We start from the raw sequence: 21,739 nt of genomic DNA, 5'->3' as shown, positions 1-21,739 counted from the left end.
CCACAGACCCCCAGTTAGCCTCAGCCGAACCCCTCCCTTCTCCGGGCTTCAGTGGCCCCGGGTATAGGACCCTCTGGTTTCTAAGGTCCTCTGCACCCCCCCCCCCCACAGCCCCAGGCTAGGGGCTGCTGCTGCGGCCTCGTCCCCACCCCCACCCCTGACAGCAAAAGCTGGGCTGAGTGAGAGGGCAGACCCACATCACACGGATGGGTGACGGAGCCTCTTGGAGCCTGCAGGAGCCACACTCAGGCCAGGACGAGACTCCCGCTTAGGGCCCCGTGACCTTCTGTGACCACACCTTGGGTACCCACACTCCTCAGCCTCAGACACATCACCGCAGCGGCCGAGCCGGGCCTCCTTCCACCCTTGGCTCATCCCCGGGCTCTCCAAGGCTTCCCCAGATGGACAGCCCTGAGTGCCCCCGCCGTCCCTGCCCGGCTGAGAGCCCTGGCTGGGTGCAGGCCAGAGTGGGCAGCACCTCCAGCCATACCCACCTGCACACCTCCCCCCTCCGTCTCCCCCACAACGTGGGGCTCAGCCGGGGGGAGGAGGTGGCTCGCCTCTTGGGGGCACAGACGTCAGTCCTGGGGGCAAGGCTGCCTGGGCCACGGCAGGATCCCAGCAGGCCTTGGGGATGCGGCCCCAGGAGGAAGGAAGGGCACCCACACCGTCTGTGCCTGGAGAACAAGGCCCAGGGACAGACAGAGATGGAAACCAAGGGTGACAACAAGAACAGACAAACAGACGACGACACTGGGCTCCTCTCCCTCAGAGCCAAAACTGAGATGCAAATTGGAAACCACCAGGAAAGAAACCTCCATTCTGAGCCAGAGACACCAAGCATTTCAAGAAGGAGGGCGAGGGACGCGTGGGCAGGCAGGGCTCAGGGCCTCCGGGCCGGCCGGCCACGCAGCCGGAGAGAGGCCGTTGCACACGGTGGATGATGTGTACACGTGCCCACTGTGACCACCAGGCCCTCTGGAAGTCGCCCCGGCAGCCAGGACGGCCCGCCTGCCCCCAAAGCCCTCCATCACCCCCACGGAGCACAGTCCTAGCCAGTCTCCCAGACCCACTCTGGCCCCCCGCCTCCCCCAGGCTCACCCCACCCGCGCTCCTGGAACACAGGCCTGAGCAGGCGGTTCCGGGCTCCAAACCTTCAAGGGCTCCACTCTCGCTCGGGTCATGCAGCATCAGACCCTCCAGCCTGGCACCCAGGGGGCCCAACTGCATGGTTTCCAGGACCTAGAGCAAGGGTGCCTCTCTCAGGAAGCCCTCCCTGCTTGCCCTGACCCTCGAGCTCGCCCGCTCTGAGACCGCACCATCCACGGTCTGAGCCAGAGAACTTCACACGCCTTGTCACAAGGGCCTTGCCCTTGTTTTGAGTCTCGCCGCCCAGATCATGAGGTCCCTGCAGGCAGGGAAGGGACCACGTGCCCACTGCTCTTCCTACACACGCCGGCTGGGCCCAGCTCGGCCTTGGCGGAGAGGAGTCCAGCCAGACTGACCAGCTGCCCCATGTACACGAACACTGTCCCCATGAGTGGCGCTGCCCGGCTCCAGCAGTAATGGGCGCCGGGGACAGCAAGGGCACACAGGCCCAGAGAGGCGTGCATGCAGGCAGCCAGCGGCACAGCGAGTGCGGCCCGCGGGGGGGGGGGGGGCAAGCGCGTACGCGCCGAATCAATAAGCCTAATGAGGTAAATGTGCAATTCTCGACCGGCTAAATTTAGGAAGTGTGTGTTTCATTTTTCAGCAGCATCTGGTCTTAAGACGTCCCGTTCTCAATCAGAACTCAAGACAGTGTACGGGGATCAGACCTCCGCTCCCCCCCGGCTCCTGCTTCTCAGGGAACACACAGCCTGGAGCCTGGGGACAGCCCTGGTGCCACCAGGCATCTCCCATGGGCACGGGGTTGGGGGGGGGGGCGGGGGGAAGGTGTGGGCAGCCTGGCCCCCGGCGCAGGGCCGGGCTGAGCCACCAAGACCCCCCCACCAGGCATTTTCCTGTCTAGGTGGTGCCCACCGGAGGAGGGGTGAGGACCCATCTCTGATGAACCAGAGGCCTTGAAAGGCACTGCCAGCCCTCAGGGACCATTGCCTCCCAATACCACCTTTTCTTTGAGGGGGACACTGAGGCACAGAGAGACGGCCCCAGGTCCTGGAAGACCAGGTATCCGGCCCCCACAAGGCCTCTCTCACTGGACAGGGGTGGGTATTTCCATCTAACTCTGGTAGGACAGGGAAGGGCCCATAAGCTGGGTCAGGGCTGGGTCGAGCCACGTCTAGTAAGACCATCCACACGGTCAGAGTCTCAGCTCCTCCAGGCCAGCCCAGACCCCCCGGCAGGACAGCCCAGGTCTAGAGGGTGGGGGGTGGGAATGCTCCGTGATGCCGCGGCCCCCGCGGGGCAAACCCACCGCAAGGTACCCAAGACAAGAGAAGGGTGGAGGCGGGTGGCGGGAAGCACGCAGGGGGTTGGGGAGAAAGTGGTCTCCGAGCCCTGCAGTCCGCAGGCCGCGGGGAGGTCCCAGGGGAGCTTGGGAAGGAGTGGGGTCTGGACACCATGAATGGGGGTGACCCCAGGTGGGAGGGGACCTCCCGTCTCTGGGGCCAGTGGTCACACTCGGAGAAGAACACGCCCACCCGGCCGGGTGCCGCGCTGCCTGGCCACTGCCCGTCTACTCTTTCGGGGCCGGCTGGAAAGAAAGGCCCGGAAGACCGTTTCACCCCACGGGCCGGGGCCGGCTCTCGCTGTTCTCTCCCTGACTGCTCCGGGCACAGAGGCCTTTGCCAGCGCATGCCGAGTGCGGGCACACGGGGCCAGCCGGGCTCACCCCCACGCCTTTCCTCGGCCTGCCACAGGGACAGGGCCGGGATGCTCCCCTGGCCCCAGGGGGAGGGAGGGAGGAGGGGCCCTCACCTTGGTCCCTCTGAGCCCAGCAGGCAGTAAATTCAACCCCGCGCTGGGCACAGCAGGAGCCCCAGGGTCAGGCGGTGCCCGGACCCGGCCTCCTTCCTGGAATCGGCAGGTGTAGAGCCCCCTTGCCCTCAGGCCTTACAGCGAGGAAATTGCTCCCAGCGCTGCCCTCCCCAGGCCCCCGAAGCAGGGACCCCTGTCAGGGGACCCCCTTCACAAACTGGACCCCTCCCAGTCCCTGCACAGCGTGTCCCCCACCTGACAAACACCTGCCCAGCGTCCGGTCCCAGGGAAACCCACGACAGCTTCTGTTCGGCTTGATGTCGGCTGGGCTGGCTCCCTCTGGCCGGCCAGGGTGCTCAAAGAGCCAGCCCCCAGCCCGGAGGAGTCCCAGGCCCAGAGCCCCAGGCTGTGGGCTCCCCGGGCCTCACTGAGGAAATGCCCCAAGACCGGGTTCCTCCCTGCAGGACCCCCCAGCCACGGCACCCCCGTGGCCTGTCCACCGGCCTCCAGACAACCTGTGGACCACGCCCGGCTCCATCCCTGCCTTTAACCAGTGACTCCTTCCCTTCTCCCTGATGTGGAGTCCCCCTTCCTGGCCCAGCCCTGGACCCCTTGCTTCCCCGCGGACTAGGCAGGAAGGTCCCAGTCCGTCTGCCAGCAAAGCCAGGTCTCTGTCCCAGGGCCCAGCACAGCCCTGGCACATGCTGGACTCCAGGCACGGGGTGGGCGCCCAGGACGTAACGACTCATGGCTGCGTTCACCCAGCCTGGCCAGGACTCGTGACAAGAAGAGACTCCTGAGGGGAGCGTGTCCCTGCCCAGGGAGTGACGAGCCCAGAGGTGTCATTGTCCAGGGAGCTGGGCCACTTCCCCCAGCCCCAGGTGGCCCTGAAGGTGAGCGCACGTCCAGCCTGCCTGGAAAGACCCTCCCTCCTGCTCCAGGCAGGACTGATTCTGGAAAGGCAGCAGGGAGGCCACGGCGTCCTACCCGCCCCACTCCTCCCTCCTCCCGGCGCTCGGCAGCAGGCTGAAGGCGGGAGCTTCAAAGAGTTTGGCGAACACGGCAGATGCCATTGCACGCAGTGGGAAAGACACGCGCCTCCAAGGAAACAGCCAGGGGCTCAGACCCAGACGCGTGCGCAGGAGGCTTGCCCGCAACATTATTTATGACAGCGAGCACTCACAGGTTTCCTAGACGCTCATGGCGGCTGCAGCGGCCACAATCATTGGACCGGGAGACAGCCATAAAATTCAGGCTCCAGGGGCGCCTGGGGGGGGCTCGGTCGGTGAAGAGGCCGACTTGGGCTCAGGTCACGACCTCGCGGTTCGTGAGTTCGAGCCCCGCGTCGGGCTCTGTGCTGACAGCTCGGAGCCTGGAGCCTGCTTCGGATTCTGTCTCCGTATCTGTCTGCCCTCCCTCCCCCCGCCGCTCACGCTCTGTCTCTCAAATACACGTTAAAGAAATTAATTTAAAAAAATCAGACTCCAGAGGAAAAGGCAGGGGTTTGGGGGGAAGGTAGACCAAGCCCCGGGGAAGGGCTCCTCGGGGTCGGCGCAGCGTCTGGAGCACAGAGCCCCGCGCACGCAAAGCCCCCACGAAGGTGCCGGCAGGGGTGACAGATTCGGTCTCTTCTCCACATTTTCCCGTATTTTCCAAATCATCTCCTCTGACCAAGTTTTGCTTCTTGCTTTCATATTCAGGCAGGAAAACAAGAATTAAAGCAAGGTTACCAGCACAGAGCTGGCGGGAGGTCCCAGGAGCAGGGGCAGTGGATCCGAACACACTTTCAAGTGGGAAGGCGCCCGCGTCCGCACATCCTGCCCTGGCCTCGTGGACACACATTGGCTTCCCCGCACCCCCCCCCCACGCCCCCCACCCCTCCACGGCCTCTCCAGCCCCAGCTCTGTAAAGACACAGGCCTGGATGCACACCGTCGGGGGCAGGGGAGCACCAGGACTCCTCTGCTCCAAACCTCAGCAGCCCCAGCCACGCACTGGGGATGCCCTGGCTTGCTGGCCCCGCCCACCCAGACAGGTGCCCGGCAGGGCTGGCTGGCCCTCAAAGGCCTGGGGACGCAGGAGACCAGCAGCTCCCGGTGCACACACACCCACCCACCCAAGGGACCTGGCCATCTCTGCACCCTTGGCCCGTCGGGTCCAACCCTAGGACCTCGCACACCCAGCAGCGTCCTGGCCCTCCTGCTGATCCTCCCCAGCCTGAGCCCTGTCTCTGGGAATCTTGCTGTGTGAGCTTGAGTTAGTGACTGAGTGTCTCTGAGTGTCACTGAGCTGCATTAGCTCCTCAGCACACGCTGGCCCCGCCAGGGACCCAGGCTGGGCGGGGCCCACGGAAAGGAGGGAGCTGTCCTCAGCATCGATGGCTCAGCATCCCGGGTCCAGTGTTTCGCCCCCCCCGCCCCACCCCGAGCGAGCGGCCCGGCTGCTCCAGATGGCCCGTCCTCACAGACGTGAGCGCACAGAACACTGGGGCTCTCCCACCTCAGCCCCATCTGTGCACCGGGTGGAGAAAGGACACCACGGCTTGGGACTCCCCGCAAAAGAGAAGGGAGCTGCCACCACAGCCCCTCCTCACTGGCTGAACGTGTTGCATCTCGCAGGGGCATCCAGGCGGCTCAGCAACCCGGGGAGGCATCCATGATAGCCCCCAAGTCGGCAAGCATCCCCGGGATGTCCCTTAGTGCCAGGCCTGCCCCCACCACCCTGGCTCCTTTAAATTTTTTTTTTAACGTTTATTTATTTTTGAGACAGAGACAGAGCATGAACAGGGGAGCGGCAGAGAGAAAGGGAGAAACATGCTCCAGGCTCCGAGCCGTCGGCACAGAGCCCGACGCCGGGCTCGAACTCATGGCCCGCGAGATCATGACCTGAGCCAAAGTTGGACGCTTAACCGACTGAGCCACCCAGGCGCCCCTATCCCCGGTTCCTTTAGAGAAGCCCTTTGTGGATCTCTTCTCCGTGTACGCCACATGGGAGCATGGATGAACCTGATGCCCCAGGCCCCTTGTACCTCCCAAAGCACAGACCCCAGCCTCCAAAGCCCTGGAGAGAGTGCCAGTCTGTGACCAGGTGGCCACGCCCACTCAGCCCCCACAGGAGCCTAGCCGCGGCGGCCCCCCCCGCCCAGGAGAGGCCCTTTGTGTCTGTCCAGCCCAACTCTGCCTGTCTGGCTCCATCCCTTCCTGGCTGGCATCCACGACCCCAGAGGCGTGAAGAGGCCGACTGCTCCCCAAACCTGGGAGCTCAAGTCTCCACCTCACCCCACTCTCTGGGTGCGGCAGGCACGGCGCCAGGCACCCCCAGCCCTTTACCTGTGGGAGGGGATTAACTGGCTCTCAACGAGACCCGTTACCACGGACACATGAGAAGTGGGGTAAGCAATCTGCCGTGGACGCTGCCACATTTCCTGACACCGTCCCACTGGCTCTGGCTCTGGGGCTGGGCCCCATACGGCCCACCCCGCCCCCAGCTCCGGCGGGTAGCTGGGTCTTCTCCCCCTCCAGAGTGGATTAAACCAAAACTTGGGGGCCTGCACCCCATCGTGGGCACGGTGGCTGTGAGTCCCAGTGAGGGCGGCCCAGAGCAGGTGCTGGGTAACGGCCCAGGCTCCGTGCAAGCCACCGACCCAGGTCCCGAAGCCCATGAGGCCAGGGCCCCAGAGCAGGCCCGAGGCACCCCCCTCCTGGGCACTGTTCCCCCCCACCTGGGACAGAGCTGGCATCAGCCAAGCCAGGCACCGTGGCTCAAGGGAACCCGGACATACTTCAGTTCAAAGCCAGAGGAGCCTCCCGAATGTCAGGGAGACACAGCCTGCAGCTGCCGACTGTCCCCAAACAGCCTCCAGGACAGGCTGACCTGCTTCACAGGCTTTGGGGCTATCTCCTGCCCTCTTGGCTGGAAAACCTCTCTTGTTTGGTGAGGCTGCCTCAGGGAGCCTTCTGGAAGGACCTCCAGGTCCAGACGGAGCACCGCCACCCCGGCCCTCGGCCCGGAGCCAAGCACGGGGCCTTGTGTCACATACCACCAGCATCGGCAAGTCAGGCGTGGAGGGGACAGAGAGCACAGGGAGCACCTCGAGGAGAGCACGAGGTGGGGACGGCAGGCCACGGGTGGGGGCCCCCTCCTCTGCCCCACGGCCCTGCCTGGGCTCGGCAGCCTGCTCTGCGGCCACCGCCCTCTCCGGGCGTCCATTCCAGACTGAGCTGAGCAGCAGGGCCCAGAGCCTGGGCAGGGGGCAGTGGGCCTCGAGCAGACATGTCCCCTCAGCGGAGGAGACCCGTTGGGGCACGTCTGGGGAATGTGGGAGAACGGGCCGGGTCCGGCTCTTCGGGGCACACAGAGCACATGCACACGACCCACTCCACACACACACACACACACACACGCACGCGCACACGCACGCACAGACCCTCGCGGGCGGGCGTGCCAATTCACGTCCACGCTCACTCCCACCACTGCTGTCCCGAGGGGCAGCCCCAGGGCAAGCAGCAGCCGGCCTCGGGGAGAGCGGGTCCGCGTGGGCACGCACCACCTCCCTGAGCCACAGGCCTCGCGGGGGTGAGGGTGCGCTCTCCTCCTGACCTTCCAGGAGAGCTGAGTCAGGGTCCGCCGCGGGCTGCGTCTGCCCAGGAGGAGCTGGAAGGAGGCAGGGCCCCCGCACGTGCGGGCAGAGGCTGCGCTGCCGGGACAGGGGACAGGCGCAGGGAGAGGACCGGCCGCACGCCTGGGCTCCGCCACACCGGTGGGTGCCAGCAGCCTCCGGGCACCCCCGTACCCTGGAGCAGTGGCTGCCGAGTCCGCAGCCGGCAGGGAGCAGCTGAGCCCAGGCCCGAGGCCCGGGGCTGGGGCCGGACACTCCCTGGTGGCCGCAGCTCAGCCCACCATGCCGGGTACTCAGGACACCGCGGCCGACGGTTCCGGGCCCCAAGGGGAGAAGCCCCCACCTCCCGGGGGAGCCCGGGCCCAGCCTGCAGCTCACAGCCAGCACATCCCCGGCGGCACACGGAGCAAATTATACAGCGGGAGAGACGCCGGAGCCACGTCTACGGGTGCAGCCGGCTCCCACCCTTCCCTCGGGCAAGGGGCTCTCACACCTGGCCAGGCTCACCTGTGCACCTGTGCACCTGCGTAAATCCAAACGCCGGAAGCGGAAACGCCGCGAACGGATACATGGCGGTGGTCGCGTGGCCAGATCCTTATCCGCCCACCCACCCGAGACGCGAGTGCTTCGCAGCGTCTGCACCAGTACCCCATCTTCCCGAAGCCGGGAGGCAGAGACGGTAGGCGCCAAAGCATCATCGCCCCGCTCCAGAGACCACAAATGTCACTGCCGGCGGGCCACAGGAAGGCACAGAGGCGACGGGCCCCGAGGTGCCCAGAGCCTCCCTGGGGTGCACAGCCCAGCTGTGCTGAGAAGCCCCAAGTCGGCCCAGGTTCCCAGGGGTCTGACCGAGATGGACAGGGCTGGTGGGCCGGCCGGCAGCCCCAAAGCGGTCTTCCTAAAAGGAAGTCTGTTCGATCTGCCGCCCCTTGCCCTGGCCCTTGAGGGGAGGGACCAGGGGAGTGGCCTTGCTCGGGCCCCTGTCCCCCACCCCCAGCCCTGGAGCTGCTTGCAACTTGCCTTTGCCTGAAGCCACTGGGAGCCGCCCCCTAGACCCACCCGAGGTGCCACAGTCCCCATTCAACTAGAAGAAGCCAGGGACCTCGGGTGGGGCCACCTCAGCCCCCCATCTTGGACAAAGACCGCCAAAGACATGTCAACCTCGTGCACTGGGGACAGGTGCACACCAGCCACTCTTGCCATCACGCACGGGGCCCCCCACCCACGGCAGCCCGCCTGTTCCGAGGGAGCAGGCAGAGCTCACTCTCCCGGGCGGGAGGCGGGGACTCAGAACCACCTCACTCACCCACAGGCAGAATATTGATGTTCAGGAAAAACTGTCCACTCTCCGGATTGGGCCCTGGGTCTTCCAGCGGGGGAGCCATCACGGACGGGTGCGGGGCTCTCGGCAGTGAGGACAGCAGGGGAGAGGTGTGGCTGGCCTGGGTCACCAGCTGGGGCCAGCCACCCGAGGGAGGCAGGGAGACGCCGTTCTGAGGTCCCTCTGCCCCCCGGGCCCCTGGAGTCCCCCTCCGGAGTGGGGACTGGGCCTGTGGCTCATCACACACCTAGAGAGAGCAGGGCGGCGGGTGGGTGGGCGAAGCCTGGCCAGGCATCCAGGCCAATGCCAGGGTGGGGTTGCAGGGCACCGCTGTATGGCCGTCCTGCTCACCACCCCTCAGGGATAAACGCTTCCCCCCCCCCCCCCCCGGTGAGGAGTGGGTGAAGCCAGGGGGCTGGTAACCGTAGCAATGGCTCCATCACTAAAGAGCGACTGCTGTTCTGTGCTGGGACTTTTCCTGAACTCGATGAAGTTCAAAGGCAAAACAGGTAGCATTTCCCAGACACCAGTCAGCCCTTTCTGCCACGATGGTGCTGGGGGGTGCTCGCCAGCCCTGGGCCTCAGAGGGGTGGCCCCGGGCCACAGGAGCGGCCCGAGGAGGCTGCCCCTGGACCCTTTCCACAGCCCTCGGCTCCCACGGCACCGTCACCCCCAGCCCGGCGGCTCAGGCCACCTGTGGGTCTATGCAGCAGATCGAGCCACTTTGGTGTCCGAGCCCCTGAGTGGCCCAGGCTCCACCTGCCTCCTGGTGCCCCCTCCCCAAGTCTTAGTCCCACCGGCCTGTGCGCAGGCTCCTCTCCTACTTGGAGCCCCCACTCCATCCATCCACCTCCCCACACACGTTGGACCAGCTCCTTCCAGAGACTTCTTCCTCCCTGGGGGCTAGAGAGAGGCCGCAGAGGCCAAGGTGGGAGGCCACTGGGCCCAGGACAGAGCTTCTGGGCTTGGCCCCCGGGTGGACATCAGGATACCTGGCCCCTCCAGCCGCCCAGAGCCACATGCTCTGCCCAAGTAGGCAAATGAACCGAAGGTGGGCAGACCCTCCCCCGAGGTCCCCATGGGTCAGGCTTAGCGTGTGACTCTCCTGAGGCCCAGGCCTCTGGGGCTCCCTCCGCCCCCCCCCCCGGGGGTCTATCCCTCCCTCACCCCCACCTACTTCAGCCCCTCGGCCTCCACCCGGCCTACCCCATCCAAGACCAGCAACTGACCTAGAACTAGCCGGCCAGGAGCTCCCTGGGGTCCTACGCCCCCGAAGAGCACGGGGCGTGGGCACCAGGCAGCCTGAAGGCCAGGGCGCCAGGACTCACGGGCCCCCTCCGGCCCCAGCCCTGCTGTGCCTGCCACAGCCTCTCACAGGCCCGCCCTCCACTCCCAGTCACCCCTCCAGACGCCCTGGCTCCAGGTTCACCCGAAGCTGTGGGGTCCCCCGGCCCAAGCTCACCCGAGGCCGCCGGCCACACAGCCCACGAGGCCAGAGCAAGCTCCTGCCACCGTCTCAGCCGGCTACTGCCGGGTTCCGAGTAGGCACGGCGGCTTCCTGCTGCTACGGGAGCCCAGGATCCGTGCCTGAACACGTCTGCAAGCACAGGCCGGGCGTGGGGCTCGGCAGGACTGGCGCGGTAGAACCTAATTAGGCAACAGCACCACACCGCAAGCCGAGACAAGGCCGTTGAGGACCATGAGGTCAGCCGTTGGCACGGGCCCGGCTGCACCTTGCCGTGTGAGCTGAGCCCCTCACCACCCGCCCCTGCCCCTCAGACCACGCCAGGGCCCCTCGTGGCACCCCTCGGACACGCCCGGCCCCTACAGTCCACGGGCCTGCGGCGGGGTCGGCAGCCTTGTGGGGTGGGGGCCGCGGGTGGGAGGAGCCCCAGCTGACGGTGTTGTGGGGCTGTCCCCAGCCAGGCCTGCTCCTCCTCGCAGAGCCCCAGGCCGAGGAGGGGGGCCCTCTGGTGCCAGGCCTTCAGCCTGCTCAGACCCCCATCCAGATGCCAACGTCGAGTCCTGGGAACTGGCCACTGCCCATGGGTGACCGGTCATGGATGACATCGTTCAGTGCCAGGCTGGGTCCACTTGACCCCTGTCCTCCAGCATCGGCCTGTTTAATCAAGGCATACAGCCCAGGCCCAGAGAGGCCAGAGAGCGGCCCAGCCCCGAGCCCAAGTGCCAAGGGCGCGGTGCTCATGCCCAGAGGTACGCCCACCTCCACAAAATGGCCAGCCCCCGCCCGCGGAGCCCCCAGAGGACAAAGTGGTTGCCGTTTGGCCTGCACTTGTCAGTCCGTAGTGCCCTGCCCACAGGGAGGGCCGGCGTGGACCCTCAGTGACTTCCGCCCCTGACAACTCGCCGCCAATGTCCGCAGCGCCCCTACCGCGCCCTGCAGAGCGGCCGGCTGGCCAGAGGAGCTCCCCGGGGGCCACCGCAAGCCCCGGCCTGCTCCCGACATCCTCTGTGTCACTCCATGGGCGTCCCCTGGCTCAGAAAGACCCCAGGGGTGGGGAGCCAGGCAGAGGTGGGAGCCCCGGCCTCTGGAGGCGGGGATGTATCGACAGGGCGTCCGCTCCTTCCCAGCCCCAGGCCCCACCAGCCACCAGACTCCAGACATCCCACCTGACTTTTTCTAGACCCACTGCCCACTTTCCCCCTGGGGTCCCACCCGGGCTGGACACCTGGTCTGAGGGCCTGAAAATCTCATACGATGAGGGATCTGGAAATCAAGGAGACGGTCTGCCTGCCCCCCCAGCCCCTTCCTCGTCTCGGGACCCAGTAGCCAGAGTCCTCCACTCCAGCCGTCCCTTCCCCCTGACTCCCTAGTGCTGCCTGACGGGTCTCCTCTCCAGCAGGGCACCTCGCTGCCCGCCAGCGCCCCCTGGCACCGGTTCCTACAACCTTGCCTCTCCAGCACAGCCTCCGATGGAGGGGCCCCAGTGACGGGGAGGCAGGTCAGGGCACCCCCGTGGCTGGCCAGTCTGAAGCTGGACCCTCTACCCACCCCTGACTTAGCGGATGAGAACACAGATGATGAGGGGGCCACTCAACCCCCCCCCCCCAAGCTGTTGAGCCGCCCAAAGCCAGGCCGGGCACGTCGCACAGAGAACCCAGCAGCCCTGACTCCGAGGCCGTGGTGGGAAGCGCCCTGCCCCGGCCCCCCGCTCACGGAGGGTGGGCAGGAGTGAGCTGGCCCAAGGGCTGGTCTCACCGAGTTGAGCCCTCACGCTAGGTCCCGAGGGAGGGGCTTTTGTCAAGGGTCAAGCCCCAGGTAAGAGTGGGGGGTCACTCAGCCAGCTTGGCACTGGCCCCCGAGGAGTGGGGGAAGATGTTCCCAGCAGCCCTGACCGCTGGGGGACGCACACATGGAATAAACACACGGCGTGAGGTCCGTGGGGACGAGCAGCGTCTTGAGAGCATAGTATTGAGCGGAGGAAGCAGAGACCAGAACAAGGCGTGCGGGGGAGCAGTGCTTCCAACGTGAGGCCCACGGAGCCCCTGGTGTCCCAGAACCCCCGGGGGCAGAAGTCTGCGCTATTTCCATACTAACCCCCCACCCCGCTCCTCCCCGTGCCCACATCTGTGCAACGGTGGATAACAGCCAGCACAGAGCCAGGCAGCGGCTCCAAATGGCCCTGGGTCGTCCCGTCAGGCCCCCTGTCACCGCACACTCAGATCGAAACACAGAAGAAGCCGCTGCCCTGCGAAATTCCAAAACGTGAATTTTGTGAAACCTCAGCTCTTGCCCGTATCCTGTGTGAGAGAGCCAGGGGTTTCTCAAGAGGAGGGGCTCCGGCGGCAGATGCCAGGCCCGCGGGCCGCGAGGCGCAGGCAGCAGTCTTTGCTGGAAGGAACCACGGCAGACAGACTGTTGGGAGGCACGGGCGTGTGCAACATCTGGCGGCGGATTTCTCCAAAGCGCATACGGCGAGCCTGCCACCTAAAAGCAAAGTGACGACCGCGTGATGAGGTCCGTTGCCAGCGATGAAATTTGCGCTTCGGTAAAAATGAGCATTTTGGAGAATGTGTATCCACCACTGCGAGTCTGACGGCTTCCGAATATTTGAGGCTTTTTCTTACGGCAGCAGTGGCGACGTTCAGGAGAGACCACGCGACGCGTGGACGTGCGGGAACTCTCTGCCGCACTCAGCGACCAGCGGCTTCCAGATGCTCCAAATCCTGCCCAGGTAGAGATCCACTCACAGCCAAAGACCCACCGACGGGGCTCACGTAACAGAACCCCAAACGGGCATTGCCAGGCTCGGGCTTTCACCCGCCACCACCTCCGCCAAGCGTCATCGTCTCTGTGGCTTTGCCACGGCGGCGAGGGACGCACATGCCTGCGTGCAAGGAGGTGGGTCTCCTTGAGAGCTTTCCACCCCGACGGGCACGCTGTGAACGCACGCTGTGGCGGCCACGGCGCAGCAGCGCATCCAGAGCCCGGCCCCCTTCCTCCTGCCCCCCGTTCCGGACACTCGCGACAAGACAAAGCAATACCGCTCTTCTTGCCGAATTCGTTTTGGGGGAAGAAAGTTATTTGCATGAAAAACTATTTATATTAACCTAAGTTTGTGCAGCCACTGTGGAAAACAATATGGAGGTTCCTCAAAAATTATAAATAGGAATGCTACTGGGTATTTCCCCAAAGAGAATGAAAACGTTAATTCGAAAAGGTACACGCACCCCGAAGTTTACCGCAGCACCGTTTACAACAGCCAAGGTGTGCGAGCGCCCTCTGGCGTCCACCCGTTGGGGAACGGAGAAGGACCGGGCATGCGCGCACGCGGGAATATTACTCAGCCATAAAAAGAATGAAACCTGGCCACGTGCAGCGACACGAAGGGAACCACAGCCCGTTACGCTACGCGAAATAAGGCAGCCACACGAAGACAAAAGCCATACGAGTTCACTCGCACGCAGAATCTAAAACCCCAAACCAACGAACAAAGAAACAGACTCGTAAGTACTGAGAACAGGCGGTTGTGAGAGGGGAGGCGGGTGGGGGGATGGGGAAAATGGATAAAGGGGGTTAAGAGGCACAAACTTCCAGTTACAAGATAAAGGAGTCACAGGGGTGGGAAGTACAGCACGGGGAACACGGTCAGTAGATTGTAATAACATGATGGCGGCGAGCCCTGAGTATTTTACACAATTGCCCGGTCACTATGCTGGGCACCTGAAACTAAGGACTAATGTCAGACCGCACGTCAACCCTACTTCCATAAAATACAAAAAATGTTCTTTATGTTCGCACGTAATCACTTGGTTGTTATTCAGCGAGACTGCATCAACAAAATGTTTTTAATGATTAGTCTCAATATCTAACGTAGTAAATGTCAAGTGCTAATAACCAGGGATGTGCTGATCCAGATTTACCAACCAGCCCCGTGGGGGTGAAAGCCCTGATGGGCGGTGTTTGCCAATTTCCACGTGAATACGCCCGCGGCAGCCAGTTTCCAGCTGGGAGGAAACCAGGTCACGTCCGGTCCTCCCGCACTTCCGCTGGGCGGAGGGCACAGGCGTGAGCTACAAGATAGGGGCGCAGATAACAGCAAGATGTGAATAATCAGGAAGCAAGAGTGTTCATTACCTTGCTTTTCTTATAATTTATATGTTTTACATAATTTAATTAGTTTAATTTGATTTTAATAACGGCCGCGTGTGACAACCCGCTCTCAGAATTACCGGAGACCTCATAGCCGGCTCATGAGCCGGTGCGAGCAGCTCAGGCTCCACTGCACAACACACTTCGGGGTCCCCGACAGCTGCTCAGATCGGAAAGGGGTCCGGAGACCACCCTGTGCACTGCCAATACGGATTTTTAAAAATCGCAGCGAAGTAACACTATCCATGCTGAAAAATACAAAAAACCCCACAAAAACCCACAAAAACCCACAAGACGCACCTAAGGGGGGACCGGATGGGCAAATGGCAATCCATTATCAGTCAAGAGTGGGGTCGAGACGTGGTGAGGAGGGGTCCCCGCTGCTCTCTGCGCCCGAGGCCTGCAGAAGAGATTACTGAGGAACTGGGCAGGTCTCAGGGAGAAGCCCAGCCTGGTGAGCAGACACAGGCCCCTCCCAGTCTTCACGCTCTGGGACCCCCACCCCCAGGGACTCTTTCCCATGTTGTACCAGGAACAACACCCCATCGGGGCAGGGCCAAAATAACCGGGTTTCACCCCACAAAGATGATCCCGGGAAGAACCCACAACCTACCAGCAGACTGGGCCCCAATGCCCCTCCTGCCTGAACCCCACCCTCTCCACTCGGGAGGGTCACTTGGGCCCAACAGGCAGCTCCAGGGGGGATCTTCAGGGCAGTAGTTTCGTCTCCACGCCACAGCACAGGGGGATTAAAAAGGAAGCATACAGCCCAGGGACAGCAAAACCCCTGTGGCAGGAAGGGCCCTCTGGTCCGTGGGCCCAGGGCTGGCTAGGACCTTCGTGTCCCAGTCCTCCCAGGATTCACCTGGGGCAGCTGAGGGAGCACACTCTTCAACTGAAGGGCACCTCCATAGCCGGGGACACCTGTTCCAGCTCCTCCCTCAGTCCTCCCACCCCCAGAGGAGGCTGGCGGTGGCTTCCCACATCCCAGTGCTGGACGGGCACATAGCCAACAACACATCAGAAGCCTCGTCTCCCTCTGCCGGCCCCTCAGGCCGTGAACATCCACCATGACTGCACCATTCAAGGCCTCTGCCAACAGCACATCCGGACCCCACCAGGACCTGGGGTGGCCGGCTGGGTGAAGGTGTGGAAGCGGGCAGGCCAGAGCAGCCCGCGAGGGGGCCAAGGAGGCCCCACGAGGCCTGGGTGGGGGGCAGGGGGGGCACTGAAGACCACATGCTGGGAGACCTGGTCATGGGGGTGCTGTGTTCTGGGCCGGGGTGGACAGCAGGGAGTGGGGGGAGAGGAAGTGGGGAGGAAGCTCACCCTCTTGAAAAGGGTTTGCTCAAGGGTGGGCACATGGCTGAGGGCAGGGCAGGGAGGACTGGTCGTTGGAGCCACCGGTGAGGGACGGACGGGGAGGGATGGGAAGCAGACCCCAGGGTCTTTGGGCAGCAAAGACGTTAGTGCCACGAGGGTGTCGGGCCCAGGGTGGGGGCGCAGGGGTGCTGGGCAGCCACGACACAGAGCAGGCCTGGGTAAGGCCAAGCTGAGAGTAACAGGGCTTGGAGGGGGGGGCTCCCGCCTGGGAGAGGGGGGGCCGGGACAGGCATGGGCACAGGAGCGGTTGTGGGAACAAAAGGCAGTAGGAACGTGTCACCCCCATGTTGCACAAGGCAGGAAAAAGGCTCCAGGGGGGGGAAATGCCCCACCTGGGGCCACCTTGGCCGTCCCCTGCCCCACTCCATGCTCTGTGCTGCACTCCCCTGGGGTGCCCAAGGCTTTCAGCCCTGCCCATAGGGTTCTAGACCAACCTGGGGACAGGGCCAGACGCTTGCACCCAGGCCCACCCTCGCCCACAGTCTGCAGACCTGTCCCCCATCCTCGGCCCCCTCCACAAAATGCTACTGTCTTATTAGAGACGGTGGTAGGTTCCGAGCCCACGGGCCTGGCCTCCCCTGAATGCCTCCTCCAGCTGCCCAAGCTGATGCATGAGCTCCCCTCCCCTGCTTTGGTGCTCCCAGGCAGGGGCCCAGGGCCAAGCGAGGCTGGAAGAATTGCACCCGTGCTCACCCACTGCCCCCACCCCTGTGGACAGCCTGGGGACACGTGCTATCCCGCAGGCACAACAGGGCACCAGGAGCACCATCTCCAGCGGAGACTTTGAGAGGAGACACCTTCTAAGAGTCCTGCCCACCAGGCTCCTCCTCACCCGAAGGCACCCCAGGCCACCTTGGAAGGTCTCTTCTGCTGCCGGGCCACAGAGGGAGGACAGGAGGAGATGGGAGAAGACGCCAAGGATGCTGCCGGCCTCCATCCCAAGGGCAGCTGTCTGGGGGCACCCCTTCCTGCCCTCAGCACTGAAATGGGGGTCATTCCTTTCTGTGTTTGTTCAGGAAAACCTGTGATGCCCCTTCTGGAATGGGGAGCACCACAGTGATCCCCCGGAAGTGCCACACTCACAGGGCTCACATCTTAAGGAAGCAGGCAGCAAAGTAGTCCCTTGGCGGTCGTAAAAGACCGTGAACAGGGATTATGCCTGGGGAGACACATGCAGCGGGGTGGGGGACGAGTGATATTGTGACTGAGTCACGGGACGGTCCTGGACAAGACGGTACCTGCAGACGGCCTCCCGGGTGGGGCCAGGGGTCACCAAACAGGGCACCTGTATTCCCGCATCCCCACTCTTCGAGGTGCTCACAATATCCGCAGGGGCCTCCAGTGCCAAGGTCAGACCTAGAACTCTCTCCTCCGGGTGCTGGGGAGCCTCTGAAGGCTCTGGCACAGGGAGAGAAGAGTCCAGTGCTGCAGGGGACGGTGGGGCAGGGACGCGGCGCTGACCTGTAAGGGTGGGCACCCCCACCACATGCCCAGAGCTACCAAATACAACGGTCAACTTGCACCCCATCAGGTCCCCACTCGGCCCTGGCCTTTGGTGACACGTTTTGGTAGGTCACACCTGTCTGATAAATGAGCCACAACGGCGTGGGCAGGGGCAGAAACACCCAGAGCCTGTCGCTGGAGGCCTCAGCTCCTGCCCACTGGCCTCCAGCGGGCCCGGGGCTCCCACTGCCCTCCGCCTGCGGGGGGACCCCGGCACACTTGGGCCACAGTGGGCTGCGCTGGGGCCCCGCTAACTAAAATATCCCGCACGCCTCCTTCTGGTTCACTGACGTGAGGTGGCCAGAGGAGCGGGGTGGGGGTGTGCTGGTGCCCTTGGCAGCTACCGATCTCTGTGAGTTGGGACAAATCTGCCAACCCCGCATTCAGAACCAACTGGATGCGGCACTGAAGCCCCCCAGGGCCCACCCAGCAGACCCGGAAACCGAAGCCCAGGAAAGGTACGGACCTACCCAGGATCCCCCAGGATCGTACTGCTGCGCAGACGCGGCAACCGGGTCCCCGCTAGGACGAAGGCAGTGGCGCCACAGGAGGGTGTCTCCGAGGAGGCTCCAGCACACGGTCTCTCGAAAGTGGCCACCCAGGAAATGGCCCCAGGACAGGGCCTGACCTCCCTGCTCCCGGGATGGAGGCCGCTCCCCTGGCTGGAGTGAGTGGAGTGCACGTACGGGTTTTCTGTGCTGCTCTCAACACCCCGCCCGGCCCATGGCCCTGCGGAGGCCTCCCTGTCTGGCCCTCCTGGTGCCCATGAGTCCCCACACTTCGGGGCACCCCACGCCGCGGGGGCCTGGCCTTTCTTTCCCTCCTTTCCTTTCTCCCCCGACCCCCACGGGAGGCCAGGAGGGTGACCCATCACCCCAGCCTCTTCTCTGGATAGAGCCCTCCCTCTCCTTCTGCTGGTGCAAAGCCTCCTCATCCAGGAAGTCCTCCTGGATCATCTCTTCCCTGGGCCCAAGCGGCTCAGCCCAGGATGACGGCCACGCATACATGGACAGCCACCCCCACCCAGCAACAGACAGAACCACTGGGGTACAGATGTGGGGCCAGACAGACCTGGGATCACCGGGTGCCTGCTTTGAACAAGGCACAGTCTCTCTGAGCTTTGATTTCTTAGCTCTGCCCCTACCTTCCTCGGCCCCCCAAGTGCAGACTCCTGTCCTGGCTCCCTTGAAACCCTGACCATGGGCCAGAGCCCCAGAACCCCAGGCGGACTCTGCTTCGTCGGACACGCAACTCTGCCAAGACAGTCCCATCCCTGACGAGCACAGGGATGCACTGGCCCCAGCCACTCGCCTATGCCCTGGAACCACTGACACGACCTCGCAGGCAAGCCCAGGCCCCCAACCTGGGCTCTGCACTCTGGCCCCTTGTCCTGACCCCAGCTACCGAGCCTCCTGCTGTGGGACCACTGCTTGGCTGAACGAGGTCTCTGCTCGAGGGGCTGGCGGGGGTCCCCTGCTCGGTCCTGGAGGTGCTGCCCATCTGCACCCGGGGCCTCCCTCCCCTCCCCAGGCTGCCCCCACCCCACGCCCACTCTGTGTGTGTGCCACCGCACGTGAGTGCCAGTCGGTGCAGTGAGGGGCATTTCTGGGCCTCCAGGCCTCCGGGGCGGCCACGGGGGTGGACAAACCTGTTCTCCGGGTTTGTCTGAGAGCCGCTCCCCACAAAAGGAAGCAGTGCCCACCTCTGCCCTCCACCCCCAGGGCACCTGCCCAGTCAGGGGCCCAGGCCCAGCACCCAGGCGTGTGGCTGTCTGGACACGCACGCAGCTTTCTCCAGCATTCTGTGTCCCTCAACCTCCCGTCCCCAGGGTGGGCATCCTGCCCCGGGGAACAGTCCCCCTCCCAGTCCCACGACAAGGGCACACCCCACCCGGTATCTAACAGGAGGACCCTGAGGCCTGGGAATTCAGGACAGGGAGTCACACAGTGGGAGCATCTTAGAATTAGGGCAACAAGCCAGCCCATCTTGGTTTTCCTTCCTCCCCTCCTCCCGGCACTGTTTTTTTGAGCACCTGTGCATGCCGTGCTGGAGGGGACAGCAGCCACCCCAGCAGGAAGGCTCCGCCAGGTGAAGCCAGCCTCCCAGATGAAGCACAGGGACACAGACGAGTTGACCACCAGCTTGCCCACTAGGCTGCGGGTGGTGCTGGGTGGAAGCGGGAGATGAGGCGGGGGACCTGGGGTGAGGTGTGCAGCAGGGCTCAGAGAGGAACCAGAGCAAGCACCCTGGAGGAGGGACACAGGAGAGGGTCCAGGGCAAGCACCCCGGAGGAGGGACAGAGGATCCTGAGTGCTGGGAATCACACTCCTGCTCAAAGGGCAGCCTGTGATCCAGGGGACTCATGTGCTGGCACAGTGGGCTCTTAATAAATACCAGCTCATTCTATCAGTGTTCCCATTTCACAGAGCAAAAAACGGAGGTCTGTGGAGTTAAGGTGGAAAGTGTGCGAAAGCTCTCTGCAAGCTAGCAAGGACCCGCCGAAGTCACAGCAGGTTGAGTCAGAGACCAGCCCAAGCACGGCTCCTGGTCAGCAGGGCCCACGGCTCGGCTGCCACTGGACACAGCAAGTAGCACCCAGTAGCTTAAAAACGGAGTCACCCCTTAACTGCAGGCCCAGCTGGTGGACAGCACCCCCTCCCCCGCCCCCCACCACAGGGGCTGGACTCGGCCACCTCAAGCCCGGCCCAGGCGGCCACTTCCCTGAGGTCCACTCTGTTCTTCTTCACCTTCCTGCCCGGGGAGAGATCACAGTCATTCTGCCACATCTTTGGATCCTGATCCAGGTTCACTCTTTGGGGTGAAACTCCCTAATCCCTAAAATTCTACCCTCTGACCCCGTAGAGCAGATGGGCCGACGGCGCCACCTGCCGGCCGTTCCTCAGTCTGACCCCCAACCCGAAGTCCTCTCAGCGAGGGTGCAGGTCAGCGCCAGGGGAGAAACGAAGATCTGAACCGGGGGACCCAGGCCCCACCTGCCCAGAACAACACACGCCGGGTCACATGGTTTCTGGTTTCTGGTCATATGGTTTCGTGAGGCTGAGCAGGAGAGATGCTGGGAGGTGCAGTCCCGAGCAGGACCCGCTGGTGGGCACGACGGGGCAGTGAGGGACCCGAACCTCCACCAACTGGCTGCGGTGAACACCAGGGCCATCTGTGCAAACCCACAGGCCAGGGCGTCTTGGGGGCCAGCAAGGAGCTGAGCGTTTCAGACTGTCAGACGTAGCTGGTCAGAAACTTGTGAAGGGGGGGCGGGGGTGCCAACTGAAGCTTCGGGCAGCCTCTGGCTGCGGGGCACAGGGACGTGAGCAGGGGCTCGCCTCCAGGGGGCTTCACTAGGAAGGGCCTGGCCACAGCTGGTGGGACCTCCGGTTAGCGCGGAGACTGGCTCAGAGCCACAGCCCAGCCACTGCCCGGCTGCACCTCGGTGGGCGGTGGTCCTGGAGATGGGAGCAGAGGCGAGGGCAAGGCCGCGGCCGTCCCGCCCCACGCCCTCCCGGGCAAGGTCACCGTAGGCTCAGTGGCTCCCCAGCCCCGTAGCCAGGCACTCTCCTTAGTGCCAACAGGACAAGCCGCAGGCGCCAGCCGTGTCCGTCTGCGGCACCCCCTGCCCTCCTCTGCCGGGCAGCGGGTGGGGCACAGAGCCCCAAGCCTCCAGGCACACTCCAACCTTCCTCAATCCTCCCTCTCCTCTCCCGCAGCTCGGTCCAGCTGTGGCTCTCCCAGCGCCGTCCCCTCCGGCGTGTGGCCTCCCTGGGCCCCTCCCCTGTGAGCAGAGAGGCTGACAGAGGTCAAGGGTCGGCACTTGCGGATGTGGAGCGGTGCCTGTCTCGTCACGCTCACCGTGGATCCAGGAGCAATGCTCACCTCGAAGCCGCCACGTTAGCTTCCGGAGCCGAAAACGCCAGCACTCGCACCCGGTCCCCAAACCACGCCCCGCATCCACCGCCGTCCGTCCCTCCCGCCCCGCCCACTCCCTTCCCACACCCCAACGCCCATCCCTTCCGGGACCTCGGGGAGCTGGGGCCGGCGTTCACCCACCGCAGCCCCGCCCCCACCCTCCACGGCCCCGCCCCTGCACGCCTCCCCAGCCCCCTACCCGCCTCCCCAGCCCCCTCCCCCTCACGCCCCCGCCCCTGGCTCCTGCCCGCTTCTACAGCGCCCCCACCCTCCACAGCCCTGCCACCGCGTCGCCCCCACCCTCCACAGTCCTGCTCCCGCATCGCCCCCAACCCTCCACAGCCCTGTCCCTGGCCCCTGTTGCCTCTACGTCGTCCTCACCCTCCACGGCCCCGCCCCCGCATCGCCCCCGCCCCTCACGGCCCCGCCCACCCCGCGTTGCTCACCACCCCTCACGGCCCCGA

General features: G+C 64.5%; 1 long non-coding RNA gene across 4 annotated transcripts; it reads right to left on the bottom strand.

The window, feature by feature from the left end:
• Window positions 1-14,146: 14,146 nt before the first annotated feature.
• LOC121019444 (uncharacterized) lies at window positions 14,147-21,334 on the bottom strand. Of its 4 annotated transcripts, none has more exons than XR_005785584.1 (4): window positions 21,219-21,334; window positions 17,093-17,252; window positions 14,772-14,871; window positions 14,147-14,392 (listed from the first exon to the last, which is right to left on the bottom strand). It is a non-coding gene; the product is annotated as an uncharacterized LOC121019444 (long non-coding RNA). The 4 variants fall into 4 exon arrangements; XR_005785590.1 differs by lacking the exon at window positions 21,219-21,334 and adding an exon at window positions 17,824-21,207; XR_005785586.1 differs by lacking the exon at window positions 21,219-21,334 and adding an exon at window positions 17,828-21,207.
• Between the last annotated feature and the right edge of the window lie 405 nt (window positions 21,335-21,739).

Source organism: Herpailurus yagouaroundi, unplaced genomic scaffold (assembly GCF_014898765.1).
Source record: "Herpailurus yagouaroundi ecotype Mexico unplaced genomic scaffold, PumYag 77, whole genome shotgun sequence".
Classification (NCBI taxonomy): domain Eukaryota; kingdom Metazoa; phylum Chordata; class Mammalia; order Carnivora; family Felidae; genus Herpailurus; species Herpailurus yagouaroundi.
The sequence above is the reverse complement of the archived record's forward strand: the minus strand, read 5'-3'. Positions and strand labels throughout refer to the sequence as shown.